Consider the following 23,441-nt stretch of genomic DNA (forward strand, 5'->3'; position numbering starts at 1 on the left):
TGCACCATTCAGTGTTTTCACAGACTGACATGAAGCTATGTTTTACATGATGTATATGTGAAGAGCAAACTGTTTTGTCATATGTGTATGATACAACCAGGGATGTGGACAGGTCCCATGCAGCCTGAGTGCATCTTTTACCATCATAGTTATGGTTACAGGGGCTCTGTAGTGTTCATGGATATGTGATTGTGTACCTGTTGGGGGGGCAGTGTGTTTATGTTATCCAACACCCTATCTGTATTGCTTATTCATGCTCAGCACTTGTTCAGAACATGTAAGCACTTCATGAGCTACTAATTACTATAGCACTCAATCCTCCTCATTACCTACAGGTAAACACCGTCTGTACTTACATTTCCTGCTTGCTTAGAGTAAAACAGCTGTTCTACACACTTTCCTCACATATCTAGTGGGAAATAGTTAAATATTCAGGCATGTCCAAGTGTCAATTCCCAGTGTTATCACCTGTCTATATGATGAATATGGGCATCATGAGGCAATATAGAAATTGTCTCGTGTACACAGTCAATGTTCCCATCCTAACATACAACACTACAACCTGTGGGAGATGCACATATCTAGCCATGCTGGAGGTAAAGCTCTCTCCAACCCAGACTAAACCTGACAATCATGTGGGGATGTTAAACGTTTGCACCACACCACACTCATCACATAGTCTGACTAGACCTCCAACACCACAGGCCACACATAGTAAGACTGCAACATTTGGGGAGCCTCTCAATACTACTCTGTCTAGGTAACAGAGAACTCCAAAACCGAAATGCAGGCAGCCCCTATCACCCAACACAACACCAATTAATTATAGCCCACAGACTCGGTATGCCCATCAACCACAGCCAATAGGGCAATATAACTTACCCAACACACTAGTCAGAGGTGACTCTATAGGCAGTCACACTGATGTCCCACTCAGCAGGCTACACAAGGTGATAGTCACTTTCAGCTGGCTGCCGGGTAACAGGATCCACAACATAACATATGCACTCAGGTCACTCCTCAACAGGTACAATATGACTGTGTCATTCTCCATGTTAGTGTGAATGCCCTGAGATGTAACTTCCTGGACTACATGTACAGAGACCTGGAATAGCTCTCTGATCTTGCAGCCCAGGCAGGTATTGCCCTAGCCCTGAGAAGCATTCGGCATTCATCCAGACTGATAATGTAGTACAAGGACTGAATTATTTACTTCAACAATTGGCTATGCTTCTGGTGTCATTCCAAGGGTATCCAGTATCTGTCTGCTTTGAATGACATGGTCGACAGAACACGATGCTTTAGCACAGATGGCCTGCACCTGTCGGCCCTGGGATTACAGATAACATATAAGGCTCTTGCTGCTCCTATAGTGCCTGTTTTAGGCATGGTTCAAATAACATATTCACCATCATAACAGGAACAGGCAAGCAAAACCTGAGGGTAATGCTACTCAATGCTTGACATCTTCATCTCAAACGCACTCTCCAGAGGCAGTCCTTGTAATGGACCACTTAGATATCTCTGCGGTCACTGGGACCTGCTTCTAGGCTCCTGAGAGCACCCCTGCACTAACAGGCTATTACTCATACCACACCTTTCAGTCATGTAACCAGGACCAGAACACCCATGGCGGAGGTGTGTCCATATTTCCCAAGGATATACACACCTCCAGGCTGGTTGCTTAGCACAGTGCATCAGAGGTAATCCAAGTGCAACTAACTCTGGCCATAACTGCTATACAAATTGTAGCTTGCTACAGATTCCACACCATGCCCCACGGTTAACGGTCCTCACTTCTTGGTGTACTGGATAGTAGGGTTCAAACAAAAACTACTGATGTGCGACTAACACTACCCCACCATTAACTGGGATACCTACTCATGTACCAACACATTAGGCCAATGCTTTCTGGGATTCATAACCTCCAATCAGCTGGATCAACCTATCCACACCACCACCAGGGCCAACAATGTCTTAGACCTGGACATTAGCAACATGTGTGACTGGTGTTCCACACCTGGGGTTATCTCCTCATTGGTCAGATCTGAATGTACACTAATCACCCATGTCATCCACATCCTGGCACCACACCCTTTATGGAAAACACAGTACAATATTTCTACAAAGTCAACTTCAGGCTTCTTATGACAGCAGTAGTAAATGCCATGCCACCTGTGCAGATGGACAATACAGTTATAACCACTGAATCATACACAACTGCACTTAATTAGCACTTAAACGACTGCATGGATCATGCTATCCCAAACAGAGCTATGATGAAACCCACCAGAAAATGTACACCACTCTGGTGGTCCACTGCCATGGACATAATGTACAACAGAAGGAAAAGACTGTTGCAAAGTAGAGTACAATCCCATGAATGGGGGAGCTCCCTGGTCAGCCTCAGTAGGAATCTGAGATCCCTTATCACATCCTCCAAAGCTAGCTACGTAAACATTACTGCGATTAATTCTAAGGACTACCGTAAAGCATTCTAGAGGTATGTCACTACTCTTGATGGCGATACGCACATCTGCTCTGACATACAGCAGTTAGGCACGAACATTACAGAACCGACTGATATTGGCAACATCCTGGCAGATAGGTTCAGTGCTAACTTTACACCCCTCTCACACTCTAAAGGTCCCATATCTATACAGGAACAATGCAGAGTCCCTGCGATCACAACTACACAGTTCAAGGCTGCACTCTCTAAAGCCAGGAACACAGAATCGATGTGACCGTACAACATCCCAGGCTGCGATTTCCACGAACTTCAGAACAAAATGTTTCCCCACTTGGGCACCAAATTTACTAATAGCCTTGCATCAGGCATTGTGGCCCCTGAATGGCACACAGAAACAGTTATAACACTCCACAAAGGTGGCACCTCAATGGACCAGGGGAACTATTGCCCTATACGTTTGACTAGATTGTTCTGCAAGGCTATGGAGCACATCATCATGGATTTCATTCACAGAGACACTGGTGGCCTCCAAACCTTTGATCCCACCCAGTTTGGAATTGTTAGGGCCAGACCATGCCTCCTAAACCTGGTGGAGTGCATTGAGACAGTTACCAAGGTAGTAGATGAGGGTAAGGAAGTTCACACAGCCTACCTTGTCCTCTCAAAGGCATTCAACACCATTCCCATTCTGGTATTGTCAACATACACATCCACCTGCACATCAACCCCTACGTCACAAGATGTTATGCAAAGTGGCTCATGGACAGAACCCACACAGTGAGGGTAGCATACCCTATATCCTATTGTAAATCAGTTACAATTGGCATCCCCCAGTCCTCGGTCATAGGGCCCCTCATGTTCGGTATATGCTTCTCTGAGGTACAGGCTAGCACAGAAGGACTTACCCTGAATAGGTTTGCAGATGACTGCAAACTAGGGGCCATGATTGATTCACCAGCTGATACAGACACCCTCCATAAGGGTGTCACTTGGACTGATACCTGGTGTCAGTAACATGGCCTCAAGCTGCATGACACAAGGTGCATAGACATCCCCTTTGGATTACACCAATCACCCATGGATTATCACATAGGTGGTAGTCCCCTACATACATAAGACATAATAAGGGATCTGAGAACACAAGTAGAAAGCATCCACTCCTTTGATAACCATATTGCCAAGGTGGTGTGGATATCCTTCCACATGGCCACCCTAATCTCTAATGGGTTTGTAGCCAGAACAAAGGTAGTCATTGTGCCTCTCTACTCATGGCTTATGAAACACATTAAAAGGTACAACACCCCATTTGGGCTGTACCTTATGAGACAACAGCAATGGCTTTAAATACCACAACATTACCACACCAAGAGGATTACTGACCTCCGAAGGATGACGCATGCAGCCCAACTACAGAAACCCCAAATGTACTCATTTGCATATCACATACTCAGAGGTGATCTCTGCTAAACATACAAGGCCCATGTCCAAAACAATATTAATGGATATGCTCCATATAAGCAAAAGCCACTGAGAGCCACATGCTCTGGGATATGTACCTAAACGCAATGATAACTAAGATGTGCTAGAGGGATACATTCCTGACCTTGACACTCACCATGCTTTGGAACATGATTCCTATATACATCAGGCAGGGACCCTCACTAGCACTCTTCAAGAGATACCTCGATGGGTGGATGGGAGACAGACATGTACACCAGGGATCACTGCAGTGGCTCTGCTATACAGAGGTGCAGTAAACAAATGGCTCTGCTGTTCACAGGCACAGGACACTAACCTAGGGAGGTGTCGCAAGGGAAAGCACTGTAGTTAGGCTTACGAATGGACTTGGCCAGACAGCATAGTACCTAACTATGAACCTATGAAGCTATTACAAGTCCTTTGTGCATGGATAATTGGCTAGCTCTTCCATTTCAATTAGCTATCATGCTGATACACTGTCTGGTGACTACAAGTCATATGTATCCTGTTACAGTGTATTGTACATGCCAATAGACATACTTGATGTTTGCATAATATAAAAGTAATGCTATGTAAAATGTTAGACATATCTACCTACAATACTGTACATTTCACATTTTTGCAACAATATCCAACAATGCAAATCATAATTGCACAGCAGGACCACCTTAGACATGTTATTCTCAGTTAAACGCCCATACATATGCCTACTGTTACAGTATATCAACATATACTATCCCCTGTTATGGCACATACTTGTTGTACAAACCCTGCCACTGACAGCAGCTGGAGTGGAACTGTTGTGTTTAAAGTCCTTATGTAGCATCCCTTGTGGTGTATGAGGTGTTTACCTTGTGGCCTACAGCAGTACACACAATTTCTATGAGCATTACTATGCTCAACAATACATCATTACATAATACCTTTTCCCACTATATGCATTGCATACACTTTCATTAATACAGAACAGGCACTACATACACTAACATACTGAGTGTTCTACATACCTTATTAGTATTCCGAGTTGATGATAATATCAGTCCTATTCCTTTTCTGTTTTAACAGTTTTCTCGTATGTACATAAGGTCTGAATGTATGACAAGCCATCCTTTTATACATAGATACCAATAACATGTGGTATCCTGCCAACAACTGGTGTTCCAGAGTAGATGATTACATGCACATCAGCTGTGCAGGTACTCCATTAGCCAATTACATGGCAACAGTGGGGTATAATTGAATACTCCACTTGGCCATTGTCCCTTTGCCCTACCTTCGAGGAAGACGGCCTGGATTTGATGTTTGTGATGAATTGCAACAGCTATATGGAGAGACACAGAGATATTTTAATTTCATGGCCCCCGTGGATTGTGTGTAATGGCTAGCGGATGTAGTTCTACATGTGAGTGTAGCTGTTATGTCAGCCATCTGATACGGGATTATTGCAAACAAAATCTGTAACATCGGCATCTGTTCCATTGTACAACAGCAACGATTTCACATAGGGCCATTATAATGTGTCTCTCACAACGTATGTTAAGGCTTCTGCAGATGTCATAGAGTGAGTGGATGTTTGTGATGTTATTACATTCTGTATTGCAATTGTTTCGGGTGTGGAGGAGATGTAGGTGGGTGTACATAGCAGATGAAGGTGTGTAGGTACTGCATTTATACATATTCCATATATGTGTGAGGGCTCCTTCCCTAATTGAAGACGTATCATTTAGTAGACTAATACTATGGTTATTGCAGGCTTATTCATTAAGCCATTGTTAACTGGTTCCTATATAGCATGTAGGTGATGCTGGTCCTTCAATCCCTTAAGAAATACATTGGTATGTAATGAAATGTTGCTACATGAAAGCTGTCTCATGTATTTCTGTCACAGATATTTGCACTCAATGGAGTTGTGTTGGTGACTGAACTTCTTTGGCTTGGGTTACCACCTTTTCAAATGGCCATACTGGGACATTTGCAGGACACACATCGGATTTTAGAGGCTGACACATACCCACAGTCAGTACAAAGTATAGAACTTTACATATATACCTATATAAAAGCTTATATTCTTGTAGCGGTTTACTTGATTATCCAGTTTCTTGTTACATGTAGGTATTTTAGATACAGATGACTATATTATGCAACCATTACATTAAATATGGAACATGCAGAATGTCTCAAGATTGTAGGACATTAGTATTTGTACTCATTTTGGTCAGGACACTACCGTACATAGAGGGACTGCCCCTCGCAGGTGGGACAGGTGGTAACCCTATCTTTAGCTCATGTCCATAGCACATATTTGTAATAGTGTATTATAGCAATAACCCATGCCTGGGTGTGAGTAATGCTGAATTTACCCACGGTTGGTGTGGTTTGGTCACGAGGGCGAAGCCCGAGTGGCCAAACAAAGACAACCGTGGGTAAATCCAGCATTACCCACACCCAGAAGGGGGTTATTGTTATTATACAATGACATTATTTAAGAAGAAAAATTGTTATTTTTCTTAAATAATGGCATTGTATAATGCCTCCTTGCTGCCCTTCCACAGCTGTCTGGTATTCTGCAGCAGTTCTGATGTACTGTGCATGCATATGCTTACGCAGTACATCAGAGCTGTGGGCAAAAGCAATGGAGAAAGCAAGATCTCCGTTGCTTTTTACAAAGTGTCTAGCTATGTTAAACTCCTTTGAAGACTTCAACTGCTGTATATGGCATACCCATGGATTCAGGAACGCACATACTTCCAACAACCACATTACCGTTCACAGACTCCCAAACCCCACAATACCGAACACTCAAACTCGCAACAGTCAAACTCCCGGAACTAACACAAACACAGAACACACACACACGCACACACAGACCCACTGCTACCCATCACATCCAAACAAACCATCCTACACTATGTATGGCCAGGTGGCCATGCCCCAAACACACCCCATGTGGGTGGCTGCGCCCCCCATACCACACCTACTGTAATAATCTACCTCCAAGATAGCATGAACAGACACACAAAGCAAAAACACACTCACACACATTACAGTCCCACGGAAACACACACCACACTCAGACCACACACTTAAACACACTACAGCAATCAGAAACACACTTAAACACAGTACCTACATGAACCGCAGCACCAGAAGCACTAACTAAATGTCACTTAACATTGTGATAATAGTACTCGTGGTTCTAGTGTTCCGGTACTGTGGTCTTTCAGTCTTTAAGCCTTGTGATTATGAGTGTCGGCATGTTAAGCATTCGGTATTTGGTAGTATATTATTTATATGTACCTCCATGGTTGTGTACATGTTGTTAACCTATCTATATATCTGCATATATATATATATATATATATATATATATATATATATATATATATCCGTATATATCGACATATATCTCTCTATCACCCTTTCTATCTTGATATTTTATATATATATATATATATATATATATATATATATATATATATATATATATATTGAGAGAGAGAACACACCTTTCGTTGGGTACATGGTGGTGTATGCTATTTCCTGAACTCCGCCCTTTTGTGTTTTAACCTGTCACAATACACACCTGCCGTTGGTACATCTCAGGTAGCTTAGTGGTAGGTGATTGTGTACATGGTTGCATGTTCTACTCCTGGCAGTGGTCGTTTTACTTCTCAGAGCAGGCACTATTAGTACAAGGGTGAATAACGCAAAGTTCAGCAGTTCTGGCCAGCTTTGACTGTGATCTGCACGATATTCAGCAAAGCTTAGACCTGTTTTGCGCATATCCATGTAGTCATGTTTAAATGACGCTTACCGGCACTTGCCAGTGCAAAAAAATACTAACATCTGCTTAAATGTGCTCTAATGACCTGCATCCAACATCCATTATTTGGGACACTGGAATTACGTAACAGTCCTTGCAGGTCATGGAACCGGGAACATGCAAGAGACAGTCAGTGGCTTTACAACTGGGGCATCTGGGATATGTACAAGTGTTATGGTGTTTAGTATGTGGACTGTACTATGGCTGTTCCTCCATACTGCAAACAAATGTGTAACTCAGTTAGTTTACATATGGATGATACCTATTAATGGTATGTCCAAGTGATGCTTAATGGATGTGCTCCAGCTATGGGAATCCATGTCACAGTGAGCCACACACTGTAATGTGCTACACCTTGCCACAACCATAACTGGAGAATGCTAGGGTGACAGATACCTGTCATGTATACTCCCCATACTTTGGAACTACATCCCTGATTATATTATATGGAGCCCCTCATTAACACACCAGGGAATCCTTGCAGAGTGGGTGGGGAACAGTGGTTACACCCCAGGGATCCCGCAATTGGCTCTGCTCCACAGAGGGGCAGTTAGTTAATCAATGGGGTGGCGACAGCAGACACATTTTGGCTAGGCTGATGAGTGGTCTCTGACAATTAGGCATGTACCTACTGCTGCACCTAGGAACCTATACATACAATATCAACACATGCTGTTAGCTTAATTTATTGTTCAGGTGTTGACTTACCTTGTTCCAATAGCTGTTGTGTGTGCAATAGCTGAGTGCTGCCTATGTAGGATGCACACAGAAGACCACCTATACATGACAATTTACATGTGGCCGTGTGTGTGTGCCATCCATTTTACTGTGTGCGCAGGTGGAGAAGTGTGTCAGTCCGTAGGGGCCTACACTGTCAGTGTATGTGCTATATGTTCCCTCTTTGCCAAGGCATGGGCATATTGAGCATGCCTCCATCTGCCAACTGGGGCTGGCACAGGGTGTTTGTGGTCTGAATCCCTTTGTGCCTGTGATGCCCTTGGCAACTGCAGTGGGCTGTGAGGGCCTTCACCATTATGTCCCTGCTGCAGCTGTTTCAGCAGGATCATATTATGTAGCATGGCACATACTATGAAGATGGGGGCACACGTGACTGCAAGGCTCCACCATATATGTCCAAGCAATGCAACCGTGATTTCAGCATCCCAAACACATGCTCTATGATGATTCTGGTTTGTGCGTGTGCCTCTTTATGGCATTCTTGCATGGGTGTCTGTGCATTTCTGATGGGAGTCATCCATGGCTTCAGTGCATAGCCAGTGCATAGCCAGCATCCCCCACAAGGTGGCCAAATGGGATGTCCCCCCTGACAAATACCTGGTACAGCTGTGAGACATGCCAGATGTGGGAGTTGTGGTAGCTTCCAGGACTCCCAGCACACACATCCATGATAATGCCCTGGGCATTGCACACAACCTGGCAGTTGATGGAGTGGTATCCCTTGTGGTTTATGTAGTGCCTACCATGCTCACTGGGTGGTGACTTGATATGTATGTGCGTGCAGTCTATTGCACCCAGTACCTCCAGGTAGTCTGCCACATGGTGGAAGAGGTGCATATTGCTGGCTAACTCCTCCTGATTTCGGGGGAAGTATATATGCTCATTGGCATGTGGTAACATGACATCCAGGAAATGGTGGAGTACCCTGAATGCTGATGCCTGTGAGATCCCCATGATATCTCTAGTTGGCCTATGAAAGGTACCTGTGCCAATATTCTCAAGCTTACACATACCTTCGTGTCCACTGGGATGGGTTCCCCTCTGTTGTTTCTGGCTCTAAGGCGTGGCCGGCGCAGCTCAATGATTTGCTGTATGATGTCCCTGTCCACCCTGTAATGCTCAACTATCTCCAGATCATCTAGCCCCTGATAGGTTACCCTTGGTCTGAACACTCGTCTTCTCCTCCGGTGCCTGAGATGGTTGTCAGCATTATCCTCCACACCACCTTCAGTCTCCAACACATGGTGATGAATCACAGCTATGGCAGCTCTCAACAAGTACATTGTAAAAGTTCCCCGTCTGTTTACACTGATGGTGCAGTGTTTGGGAATACACGAGTGTGTGTGAGGTGCCTTCACACTTTATACTATTGTGCTTTGGAAGCTGATGATGTCATAGGGTGTGTATGTACAATCAGAGCTGCAGGGTATCTTACTTATGTGTTTTACTGCAGCTGGTGCCTTTGTTGTTGAATTACATTTAGCTGTCATGGATCACCTCTTGCCCTTGCCTTCACTTTTCATAACGATTCCCCTCCCATTGTCAGCATGCATCCAGCAGCCTGCTTTCTTCTTTTGTACTTTCCCAACCCAGGATTGTGTTGTGAAATGTGCTCTATAGCCGATCTACTGCAGGCTTGCTTTGCTCTGCAGTGACAGTTCTCTTTTTTTTTTTGCAATCCAGCACCTCACCTTTCCTGTTCTGCAGGTTGCTACTAGCAGCCTTGTTAGCTACCATCAATGGCCCATTGTGAGTTAATAGGTGCTAATTACTCAGTTGTACTCCAATTACCCTACTGCGGCATTTCCTTATTTTCTTCCCATAACCTTCCTGTTTCAGCTGTGGTGCGTGCCGCGCACAGCCGTTTACCAGGTTTCGAGCATGTTGTCATCCACGTACACATGCGCTTTTGGTCACCATGTGTGCTCTCAGCTAAGCAGAGCTATGGCTACATCCACACCCCTATCCTGCGGCTTTGCTTAGCAATGGGCAACCTGGATTAGCAATGCTCCAATGTGCTTACAGCTATGGTGGCACACCCCACTGCTGATGTCATGTATACCTCCAGGCCACTCCTTGGTGTTGTACCATTGCACCGTATGGTACATCCTTAGGCCAGCGAGACGTTTGCGATTCAGTATTACTTGCCTCATTTGCATGGCATTGACTACTAATTCATAGTTAACGCACCGAAGACTTTAGTGTGGCCATGACATTAAATGTTATTTTTTATGTGTTGTGTGTGTTTTTTTATGCCATTTGCATTATATTTAGCCATTGGCATATGTTAACTTTGTAATACGTAAGTTTGGTCCCCTTTCATGTTCCGATGTTCTGTTTGGAAAAATGTAAACCGTTTTTTTTTGGTTTACATTTCTGTATGCTTATGCTACACCTGCACCACTTCATGAATTGCTATGTACCTTCATTTGCATGCTGCACTACTGCGCATGAGGTGATTAGCATACATGAGCTGAGAGCTATGCAGATCTGGCGCATGCTTGTAGTGCACATGGAATTGGATCGTACCTGAATCGCTCGGCGGCCATATTTGGCATTATACCGCCTATGCTATGCCTGCGCCTGGCGCAAGCTTTATGAATCCCAGGGAATATCTTTCTCATGGTTAAACTTTACTTTTACTTCAATGCTTAAGTAAATGATCTACTCTTGCATGGACAAAAATCATTATCATTACCCAACATTTGTTTACACTAAATTTCAAACTAGTTTTCACATATATGAATTCTACCAAGCTAAATTATTAGTTGTTTTGAATAATTTTGTGATGTTAAAAATGTCTTTTAACAAATCAGTATTACATTGGTTGATCTGACTCTTATTCTTGAGTATGCTTTGCTTCTTACTTAAAAGTGGTACCCTGCAAGATTTGCCACTTTATCATTACAGTCTGAGTCAGGCTGCTGGCTGGAATATCACTGTTTTACCTCATAAAATGTGAACAAGTTTTCTGTTACACTATTGATTATTTAACCCTCATTCTCTTTAATATTTAACATTTGTCAGCACAAATACTGCCATACTTTAAAATCATTACTAAGAGTTGAACCTTATATCTAAACTCTGAAATTCTTGTCATAATATGCCACATTTTATTACAGTTTTCTCTTTCTTGACTCCATATTTGTGGAATTTAATTACAGTGTATGTCATTACTTCAGTATTTTCCAAACAGTTTAATAAAAGTAACCTAGAAATACATTCTCAAAAAGCAATATATCTGCAACTGTGCTATATAATATTGTTTTGCATTTCACTTTACATAATTGATTTGTTTGTTTGCAGTATTTGCCTAGGGTCTGCCAGAGTTAATTATGGTTGATTCAGAGTGGTTGAATTATTGATGTTATCAGTGCATTATATTTCTGAATACTTGTTATGTGTTTATGATTACTGTAACAAAAGTAGCTACTGACAGCCCAGCCATCTGGAATTTTATAACTAATTATATGTCATTTGTGAATATTAATATGATTTATAAAGAAGTGTGACAGAAGGAGATACTTCCAGCCCAGCTATCTGGAATTTTATAAGTGGTTGTGCGTCATCTGTGGATAGCAACATGATTCATATGCCTGTGTGGCAGGTGTATTGAAACTGTGAGTTATATTGTATAGACGTGTGCTCAAGAGATATTTTTGTACACTATTATGGCTGTTTAGATGTGTGTATTTTAACAGGGGAGACTGAAACTTCTGAAGAATGGTTGAGGTTGAGTTTTTTTATGGCTGGGCCATAAACAAATGAGATGTTACCTTTTAGTTTCAGTGCAGTAGAATACATAATGTCTAAAACTAGAAGTTTCTTTGTATTGTATTTAAGTGTGGAGGAATGTAAATTGTTTTACGACTTCCACCACTTGCCAAACGATCTAAGGTCTATGTGTTTTTGCAGGAAGATGCTAAATGCTGCAGCTGCTTCAATGGTTGTCACCTGGGATAGGCAGATAACAATAAATGATGTCATGCTGCAAGTATCCCAGCAGTAATATGTGACATATTAATTTAAGAACTTTCTGAGAGAGAGGTGGAGCATTCTGCATTTTGCCTTTTGACCTGACAGCAACATCTGTCTTGCCTTGTTCTGTAAGTAAGTTAACTAGGGTACAGTGATTTCTGTTAGATACAGTTAGGAATATAGTGAAGTATGGTTGAAGTATGTTAAAAATCAATTTGAAAGTAGTATTTCTAGGAAGAATATGTTCACAAATAGTTATTTACATAACAGTGGTAATCATCCAGCTTTTATGGAAAATAATTTATCTAGGGGACAATATATTAGTGGTAGTCATATGACTACAGATGATCATAAACTGGAGGAAGAATTTGATTTTATCACTAACTTGTTTAAGAGCTGGGGATATAAGGAAGTTTTTTGAAACAATTAGAAAATTAAATAAGAACTAAAAGATATTCTTTTTTTCCACCAATTTAGAGATTCCCCTTTGTTAGTAACAAAGAGAGATTAACTACTAATGGGGAAAACAGGGAAGATAGAAGGATGACCTTCGCTTTGGATATGACAGTAGACAGCAATAATATCTGTTTGAGTATTAATGACAATTGTAAAATTGTACAAGGAAATAGAGAACTAGTTAATATAGTGGGAGACAAGCCAAAGGGCTGGATTCATGAAGGCTTGCATGGAGTCTAAGAGTAGAGCAAGACTCCAGCAAGCCAACATGTCCACCTAGCGATCCAGGAACAGCCGGCAGGGGCGTGCAACTGAGCTCTCTAAACTAGTCCTACATGGACAGGGCTTGGATATGCAAATTACCTCATTTGCAGGTGAAAGCCATGCAAATGAGGTAAATTTGCAACCCAGGAAACCCGAACCTGTCCGAGTAGGAGTAGTGTTATTTGCAGAAATGTACTCAGTTGATAACTGAGTACGGTTCTGCAAATAGCAAAATGGAGCCATGTCAGATGGAAATAAAGCATGCATTCACAGGAAGAAGCATGTCAATGGCCAAAAATATGGCCATTGGCAATGGGAAGTGATGCAAATTCAAAATAAAATAACTTTTTTTTTATCCCGATCTCCGGGGTTTAACCGTAGCGCAGCGCCGTGCAAATGCCCTGCGCCCTAAAAAGTAGAAAATTAATAATTAAGATACACAAATGTGGATTTCATAGCTAAAATGAATTTACAATGCAAGGGAATGGCAGGCTGAAGACAACATGGCCACCGAGTAGAGGTTGCTAAGGGGGGAAGCTCAGTCTAAGAGATGTAACTAAGCATTAGTAGGCAATCCTATGCAAATTTATTTATTTATTATTTATTTATTTATTTAAATTTGTTGACCAGGAGTGTCCAACTGGACGTAAGTCCATTTTCAGCGGAGGCCCGGGGAGAAAAGCTCCACAGTAAAAATGAGAGTTATAAAAGTGAATCGCAAGTTTACATAGCAAATGAGCACAGTCAGTGGAGTGTAGGAGTAGGATAAGGGGAGTAACAGAGTAGAAGATAGGTGACATCACGAGGGGGGGTATGTATGAAAGGAGTGAAGCTCACTGGAGCAGAGTGACATGTGTCAGCTTACATTTACATAACAGTGAAAGAAGTGTGTCAACAGGTAGGCCAGGTAAAGTCAAGAAATCGAAGGTGTATGCTGTGGATAACACCAATGTTTCTTGCTGAGTGTACATGCTCATGTGTGCTCACCAGTAAACCCAAGTAAGACAGTGTGCACGCATGTAAGTGTGTGTGCGCACGTGTAGGCTTGAGTAAGCATATGTAAGGATGTGTAAACAGTTGTAAGCGCGTTTGCGTCGGTGTGCGTATGTTTTAACAGGAATAAGCCAGGTTTAGTCCGTTTAAGCATGTGTGTGCGCAAGTGTGGGCTGGTGTGCACGTGTTTGCGCTTCTTTGAGTGGCGCTGCCACCTGAGGAAACAGAAAGGGAAAAGGAAGCACAACAAATAGTAGGGAGTTAACTAGGGAGTACTAGCAGAGCTAGCAGGTGAAAATCAGAATCAGCCAATTACACAGGCATTACACTAGCCCAGCCCAGCCTAGAACTTAACACTCAGCAAAAAACATTCCAGTATGTTTTTCTCAGACACACTGCAACACTGCAGTAAGCTAACAGAAGTGAAAACTGAAAAATCTGAGACAAAGAAATGTTAAAGGCTGCCATTGCTATCATAAGGCAACATATGCAACATGCTGAGGGTGGTGACAATGCAAATGCTGCTGAGCAACCCACAGTGAGGAGACGGGGAAGAGTGTACAGACCCAGGGTAACCTACCAGGGGCTGCATAAGCTGGAGATAGTGGAGCACTATAGAGTGGACAGAGAGCTCCTGCAGCAAATTGTTGAGCTGTGCAGGCCACGCCTCACACACAGAACCAACAGAGGGGAACCCATCCCAGTGGAAACCAAGGTATTAGTGTTGGCCAAAGAATATTAGCATAAGGTACCTTCCAGAGACCAACTGGTGATATGATGGGGATTTCACAGGCATCAGCATCTAGGGTACTGCACCAGTTCCTGAATGCCATGGCAGCACATGTCGGTGATCATGTATATTTCTCCACATCCCATGAGGTATTGGCCAGCAATATGCATCTCTTCCAGCAAATAGCAGAATACCCTGAAGTAGTGGGTGCAATAGACTGCACGCACATTTGTATCAAAGCACCATCCAGTGAGCGTGGTAGGGTCTACTATAACCGCAAGGGTTACCCCTCCATCAACTGCCAGGTCATGTGTGATGCCCAGGGCATAATAATGAATGTGTGTGCAGGCTGCCCTGGAAGCTACCATGACTCCCATATTTGGCATCTGACACAGCTGTACCAGACATTTGCCAATGGGGACATCCCTCATGGTCACCTAGTGTGGGATGCTGGATATGCACTCGAGCCATGGCTGATGACACCCATCAGAAATGTACACACACCTGAATAGGAATGCCATAATGAGGCACACGCACAAACACAAAATGTAATCGAGTGTGTGTTTGGGCTGCTCAAGTCACGGTTCCGGTGCCTGGACAAATCTGGTGGAGCCTTGCAGTACTCACCAACTACATGTACCCAAATAGTCATGATATGTGCTATGCTACACAATATGATCCTGCGAAAACAGCTGCAGCAGGAGCAGCATAGGGCCGGGCACAACAGCCCCCACCATTGCCAAGGCCATCACAGGCAGAGCGTGACTCAGAGGAGGAACAACCTGAGCCTGCCCCAGTAGGCAGAAGGAGGCATGCCCAGTATGCTTTGGCCTTGGCAAGAGGCAACGTATAGCATATACACTGGCTCAGTAGGAACCCTAGAAATGATAGCTCTCTCTGACTCGCACATATAGTAAAAGCGATGCCTAACTTGACACTACCTGTTAACAAGCATGTATAGGGAGTGTAAAATGTGCATCCAACATAGGCAGCCCTGTAGCACCACCTGAGGCATGATTGCTATGTGTTAAGCAATATAAATCACTGCTAAACAGCTCTCACCACTATTTAGTATATGTGAACAAAATTGCACACACTAAGCAGCACAACAACAGGCAATGTCCAGCAATGTTGGCCAACATTGAGCAATGTTGTGCAAGTCTGGTCAAATGTGGGTTTAGTTCATCAATAGCAGGTTAACAAGTTCATATTTGCTTCACTATTCTTGAAGCTGTCTGTTCTGCCATGAAGCAGTGACAGTCCTCGAACCCAGGATACAGTGCACTATAGTCAGAGAACAAAACCACTAAACCATGACAGTATGGATGAAAAAAATGTTGATAAGTCAATGCTAAGTATCTAATGGAAACCTTGCATGCATAGCATAATCCCTGTCGAGTCAAGACACAAAGGTGAGGCCTGCAGTAATAATAGAACCTGATAGTCAACACACATATAGTATAAATGTTAATATTGGTAATGTTCACACACATCCACAAATGTAGTGAACCTCAGACAGCAACATACTGCAAGGTCACACTGGGCATGCTCACACACTTGAAACTATGAGAAATATCAGGCAACAAAACACTGAAAGTCTGAACTGGGCATGCTCACACACTTAGGTAAAGTTTGAGTACAGCAGTGGGCCACACATATCCCACAGTTGCAAGTGTCAACCCAGGAACCTCACAGTATTCACCAATCCACCATGTGCACACAGTGATATGACAACAGACACAATATAAAATAGTGAAATACTGTCACAATCAAATATATAATGCAGAAACCTAGGTTGTTCATAGGAAGTGGTAAAGAAAAGAAGAAACAAAACCTGCAATTGGTACCATCACTGAACAATGTGCATCCTGAACATTAGCATAGGTTCAGAGGTTGATACTAGGCTATCTGCCCTAGGGTATGTAGAAGCCTAGCCACAGTGTGTTTGTAGTCTGCAATCATGCTAGATCAGTAGACTGTGCCTGTCAATAGTAGGTCACACAAAATATCTCACATATGTTCATGTCATTCTGCCTCTGTCTAGCAAGGACCCATAACATATCCCAGGGCTAAACATACGATCACCTGTCCACTTGTGAATATGTCACCTGTAGGTGTTCAGCGTGGGTCTGTGCATATGTGGTACTGTGATCACATTCCCGAGTGAGTGGAGCCTCTGTGATGGTAATATGCACCTCCAGCATGTCCTATTAACATCATTGGTCAAGTACCTGTCCCTGGAGCATGTAGCTGTAAGGGACTTTGATATCCTCACGTGGAGCCTGTCCATCAATGCTGTGATGGACATGGCATCAAAGAAAAGGCACAGACTGCATCCAAGTAGGCAGTAAGCAACTTGAGGAGAGCTGGTGTCACCATAGTCAAACTGTGCATACCATCTGTGTGAGTCACTACATCCACTTGGTATGTAAATCAGTGTACATTCCAGTTGCTGCAGGTGTTGGGTAAGGTACATCCAAAATGGGCCATTGTATCCAAGCATGTGCCAGATAACTACAGGGTCACAATGACCCCACCTGATCTGGATGTAAAACTGTATGGGATAAGGTTGCCTAAATAGAAGGTGTGTCCAACAACATTGGCAGTGTGAATGTCAAAGGCAAGAGTACTAAGTATTCATGTCCACAAATCACAAACCACACACACTGCACGTGATGTATCATCACCTATGTGTTAATGTGTGTGCATGATGTTACTACCAAAGTAAGGTAGCTGTAGGCCAAGGCTCTGGCACCAGGCAGACATCTCTCTGAGACCCTTTCTGAGGAAGCCTGTGCCAGCTGTGGAGTCAAATATGGCACACAGTTTGCAGCCATCTGCAAACATGGCCATCCATAGTCCCCCTGTGTTAGCCAGTATGTATCAGAAATATATACAGAAGAAGAGAGGTCCCAGGACTGAGCCCTGTGGGATGCCACATGTAACTGGTGTATAGTCAGACATGGCACCTGCAATACTGACCATGTGTGTGCTATCCATGATCCAGTTAGCAATCCAGATTGTGACATATGTGTAGATTTTGAATCCGGTGATCTAATGTGTAAAGGCCAAGTGGGATATTGTGTCGAAGTGGTGTGCGAGCTCCAGGTAGGCTGTGTGGACAACCCTGTGTACGTCCATGGACCTGTTAACTGTTTAAAGACATCAAACATCTGTAAGAGGCAAGATATGCCCACAACAACACCAAACTGTGTAGGATCCAGTGTCTGTAGGTTCACAATGTGTATGTGTATGTGTTCCATGATGATACACTCCATAGCATAGCAGACCAGGATAGTTAGGCATATATTGTGATAATGTCCAGGGTCCCTTGTGGCACCAGCACTGTGTAGCGGGTACACTGTAGCTGTATGCCATTCCATGGGTACACATCCTGTAGTAACTGTGATATTGAACAGTGACATAATGTGAGTGTGAAGTTTGTCATGAATCTCATGTATACCACAGTCTGGGACACTATCTGGTCCCACTGATGCTGTGTTGTCTGCTATGGGGAGGGCAGCACACTCATGTTCATCTGTGATGTCAGGGAGGCTACACCCTGTTGTGATGGACATGTACACTGCAGGGGGGGATGGTGGGAAAACATTCCCACTGAACCTGTTGTCCAGAATATTCTCAATGTCAGTGGTTTCACTGTATCATTTGTAAATATGCAGTAACTCACAGCATATCTGTGAGTTCCCACACAGGTCCCTGACATAACTAAATAAGTCCTTGTGATTGTCCACAGTGTCTGTTGCAAGTGTCTGTTAGAAGTGGGCCTTAGATGACTCAACAACTGATCGTAGCTATACCATAGTACTGATCAGAGATGCCTTCCAGATTGTGATTGTGCTCCATAATGTAGTGGCCTCCTCCTGTCCATGTTCAGCTCAGTAATAGCTGTGGTCCAGTAGACAGGTCCCCTGCCTTTGGAGGAGTGAGTCTTGTAGTTATCTGGGATAGCATGATCCATGAATTCCAGTAGTTGTCCATAGAATGTGCTTGTAAAGTATGTAGTTGTCTGAGCTGTAATTAACACTGTCCCAGGGTCATTGAGGGATACCACCTCAGGTTGTACAAGTGTGATGTTTGCTCATGAGAAGTATGTCACTGAGATCACATAGGATGTGTGTGTGTGTATGGGATATGTATGTCTAGTGAGATGAATGTATGTTCCGACCTTAACAATTACAGGTATATCTCTGTTGTGGAACATAGAGTCCCCATGTGTGTGATGATCAGGTACCACATGTATAACCCCCTGTGGGTGTGGTGATCAGGTCTGCCGTAGCATTTGAGTGTAACAATCTTAGCAACTGTTGTGTGAGGGTGTCACTGCATGAGTAGTATACCCAGTCAATGTTTGTGTATTTGAAGTCACACAATATAATGGTGTTTGGTGAGACCCTCATATTCCCCAGTGTTCCCACGAACAATGACTGTTGTGCCCATGTTTGGGAGTGTGGTCTGTAACAGTCTATAAACTGAAATGCAGTTTTGACCACTCTCAGTTGCACATGTATGTTCACCAATGCTTTGTGTACTGCTACCAACCTGGAGGTGTGTGTATGAATGATGTAAATGGAATCCCCCCCTATTATTGTCCAGACCGAGTCCTGTGTCTGAAAACCATGGTATGACAGAAACATGTTAGTGCTGCTGTGCTTTTGTGAGCCTGAACCAGGTGTTTGTTACTGCACATATATCGACAGATGCCATACTGATGCGAGTCCTGAGAGCATGCATTCCAAGGGTTAGACATCATTTGTTGAGCACCATCACTCTCCGTTTCCTGTATCCTGTAACGTCTATGGCTGTGACTATGTCATCTGACCCTCACTTCAAACAGCAACTATGTGTGTGTCAAGAGCCTAAGGCAGTCTGTGAAAGTCTAGGGATAACAGCTGCATGGCGTCCATAGCGAATGTACATGGCATGTTGAGCATATAATCCCAGGCTGACAGACACTGGATCCCCTGTGAATGACAACAATATGTTAGGCAACTGTTAAAACTGATCATGTCATCTGCATAATGTGACATAGTACTTGGTGAGGGTAAGATGCTACACAAGGTCAGGGTCATACTGTCCTGGCCTACATGATCAGAGAGCCCCTCTATGTCTCCTGTCATGTAGTCCAGGGAGGAACATCTGAGGGTCTACACACCGGAATGCTCAATGATGGTGCCATATTTGTACTTGCAGTGGATTGACAACAGTACATGTGTCATATGGCATATCCTGGCACCCGACACACAGCACAAAGTGACCTTCACCATGTTCAGCCTGGTGAGTGGGATGTCAGTGTGACCGACAATTACACTCACCTAATACAGTTGTATGAGGTGTGTTGTGTAAACCTAAGGTCAGTGACTGTGTGGCACAATGACTTTGTGAACTATGTGATGATATGTGTGTATGGTTGTGTGTTAGCAGATATTTGTGTGTCTGCTTTGGATGTCTCAGCTGCTTAGGCAGAGTACAATTAGATGCTCCAAGTATGTCATTGTGTATCAATGTATACAGTTTGCTGTTGTCATAGGTGCATGTGTGACTGTATTTGTGGTGTGTGTGGTTACCTTCACCACCCGATAGACTGTGCCAGTCATGGCTTGGGAGAGCTCAGCCTCCTTTCCGTCTATACAGTTGCACCTCTCACAGATATCTGAGTTTGTTGGTAGGAGGACAGTGTTACCTGTGTACATAAGGCAGTTGTAACTATGCGTCAGAATTCCAATATGCACCAGCTGTACTGGAGAGTACACAAAAAAACGACCTTTGGACATGCCAGGATATGATGATGACATACACTGTCGACTGATCAGAAAGGATCAGTAGTGTGTCAAGCGTGTAAAAGAGTACAACAGGGTTTTAGTGTTCAGGTTTGTTGTTGCTCTGGAAAGATAATCTACAAAGGAGTACAGACAGAAACATTGCACCTCCTTTAGTTAGGTGAGAAATATTGATGTACAGTCATATATGTCCTCAGTCAGGGTCAACTGTAGCTGACTGACAATGTCAACATCCTGTCAGACAGGCCCGTACATACATACCCACCTCCCAGTGACAAAAGGCCATAACAGCATACCAGGAGATATCACATGGAGAATGTGTAAACTGGTCCCCACATTGCCAAATGAATCCCATCACGTGGATAACAATGTTTCCCCATATGTGTCATAAGTGAACGGCATGACAAACAGACACTGCACCCAAACAGTCTATTGAGCCTCACACTCTCTACAGGATCTTACACCGTTGAATGTGTTATAGCAACATGTGGCACACCCCACAAGTGTTGGTGCACAGCACACCATGGGAACTATATTCCTATAAGCCTACGAAGTCCAAAATGCTAGTCCATGGAGTCCATCATGATTGCAGTCAGGAACAGAGATATTGTAAACCGACAAACACACAACACAAACGTCTGTGGTATGTTAATGAGCACATCATGTTCACCAAACCTGCTAGATATCTTGCAAGGCAGCCACCCAGGACAAACATCACTGACAGGAGCAACACAGGTCCCAAATAGACCTCAAATAGCCCTTTACCAACATCACAGACACATGTGGTATCCACAAAACCTACAATTCATGCATGAATATGTACTGTCATATGAACAAATGGTAATATGTCCACAGATAGATCACACCAGGTATGAATTGTGTATTCCTGTTCAAGATGTTCACACCTGCTGACCCACAAGGTTCATTTGTGGGATTGCATAACACTATGTGCACACACATAACCATGTCCAGTCTGATGTCAGCAACCTACAAACATAGCATGTGAACAGAGTCCACACAGTAAAGCATGAAACATGTTGTGTTACTGCGTATCTCACTAGCATCATAACATAGTTAGGTAGGGGTATGAATCCTGCAATTTCTGAGTGTATGTGTGTATGTGTGTGAGATTGGCTTTAAGAAGAGTGGCCTTTTTGGAGACTGTGGAAACACATTAGGAGTGGTGCATACCTCTTTGCCAAGTGTGATGATGTCAGCATCCTAAAAACAGAGCTTTTGAAATGAATGCACCCAATAAAGCAAATAGTGCGTCCTGTTAACACATTTTAAAAGAGGTACATCCCTCTTTGGAAAGTCTGATGATGTCAGCATCCTACAAATATTCAAGGAGAACAAAAACCACCCAGTAATGCATATAGCATGTTGTATAAATGCGTATCTCTCCAGTAACATGACATAGTTATGTAGGGGTTTGAATCCTGTGAATGTGTGTGTAAGACTGCCTTTGAGAGGAGTGGCCTTTTTTTTTGGACACTGTGGAAATATATTAAGAGTGGCGAATCCCTCTTTGCCAAGTGTGATGATGTCAGCATCCTACAAATAGAGCTTTGGAAAAAATGCTCGCAATAAAGCAAATAGCGCGTCGTATTAATGCGTATTTCACTAGTGTCATAACATAGTCAGGTAGGGAGTTTGAGTCCTGCGAACGACAAGTATGTGTGTGATTTCCTTTGTGAAGAATGGCCTTTTTGGAGACTGTGGAAACACATTCTAAAAGAGGTACATCCCTCTTTGTAAAGTCTGATGATGTCAGCATCCTACAAATATTCAAGGAGAACAGAAGCCACCCAGTAATGCATATAGCATGTGTGTTAACGTGTATCTCTTCAGTAACATAATCAAATTAGGTAGGGGTTTGAATTCTGTGAATTTGTGTGTATGAGACTGCCTTTGAGAGGAGTGGCCTTTTTGGACACTTTGGAAATACATTAGGAGTGGTGAATCCCTCTTTGCCAAGTGTGATGATGTCAGCATCCTACAAATAGAGCTTTGGAAAACAATGCTCTCAGTAAAGCAAATAGTATGTTGCGTTAATGAGTATCTCCCTAGTGTCATAACATAGTCAAATAGGGGTTTGAGTCCTGCAAACGCCAAGTGAGTATGTGTATGAATTCCTTTGTGAGGAGTGGCCTTTTTGGTGATTGTGAAAACACATTCTAAAAGAGGTACATCCCTCTTTGTAAAGTCTGATGATGTCAGCATCCTACAAATATTCAAGGAGAACCGAAACCATGCATTAATGCATATAGCATGCTGTGTTAACCCATATTTCTCCAGTAGCTATAACAAAGTTAGACAGAGGGTTGAATCCTGCAAATGCTGAGTGTGAATGTCTGTGTATAAGACTGCCTTTGAGAAGAGTGGCCTTTTTGGAGACTGTGGAAATACATTAGGTGTGGTGAATCCCTCTGCCAAGTGTGATGATGTCAGCATCCTACAAATAGAGCTTTGGAAAAGAATGTTCCCAGGAAAGCAAATGGTGCATCGTGTTAATGCTTGTTTCGCTAGTGTCATAACATAGTCATCTAGGGGTTTGAGTCCTGCAAACGCTGAGTGTGTGTGTGTGCCACAGGTGGCCAATGCAGTGTGGGTTTTGCTTTTACTACAGTATGACATATGTTTCAAACAGTATGTGCATTGCACACATCAGGTATCTGCATGTCAAATAGATATGTGCACATGTGACCTCAA

This window comes from Protopterus annectens, chromosome 1.part0, assembly GCF_019279795.1.
Source record: "Protopterus annectens isolate FY-2018-M chromosome 1.part0, PAN1.0, whole genome shotgun sequence".
NCBI lineage: Eukaryota > Metazoa > Chordata > Ceratodontiformes > Protopteridae > Protopterus > Protopterus annectens.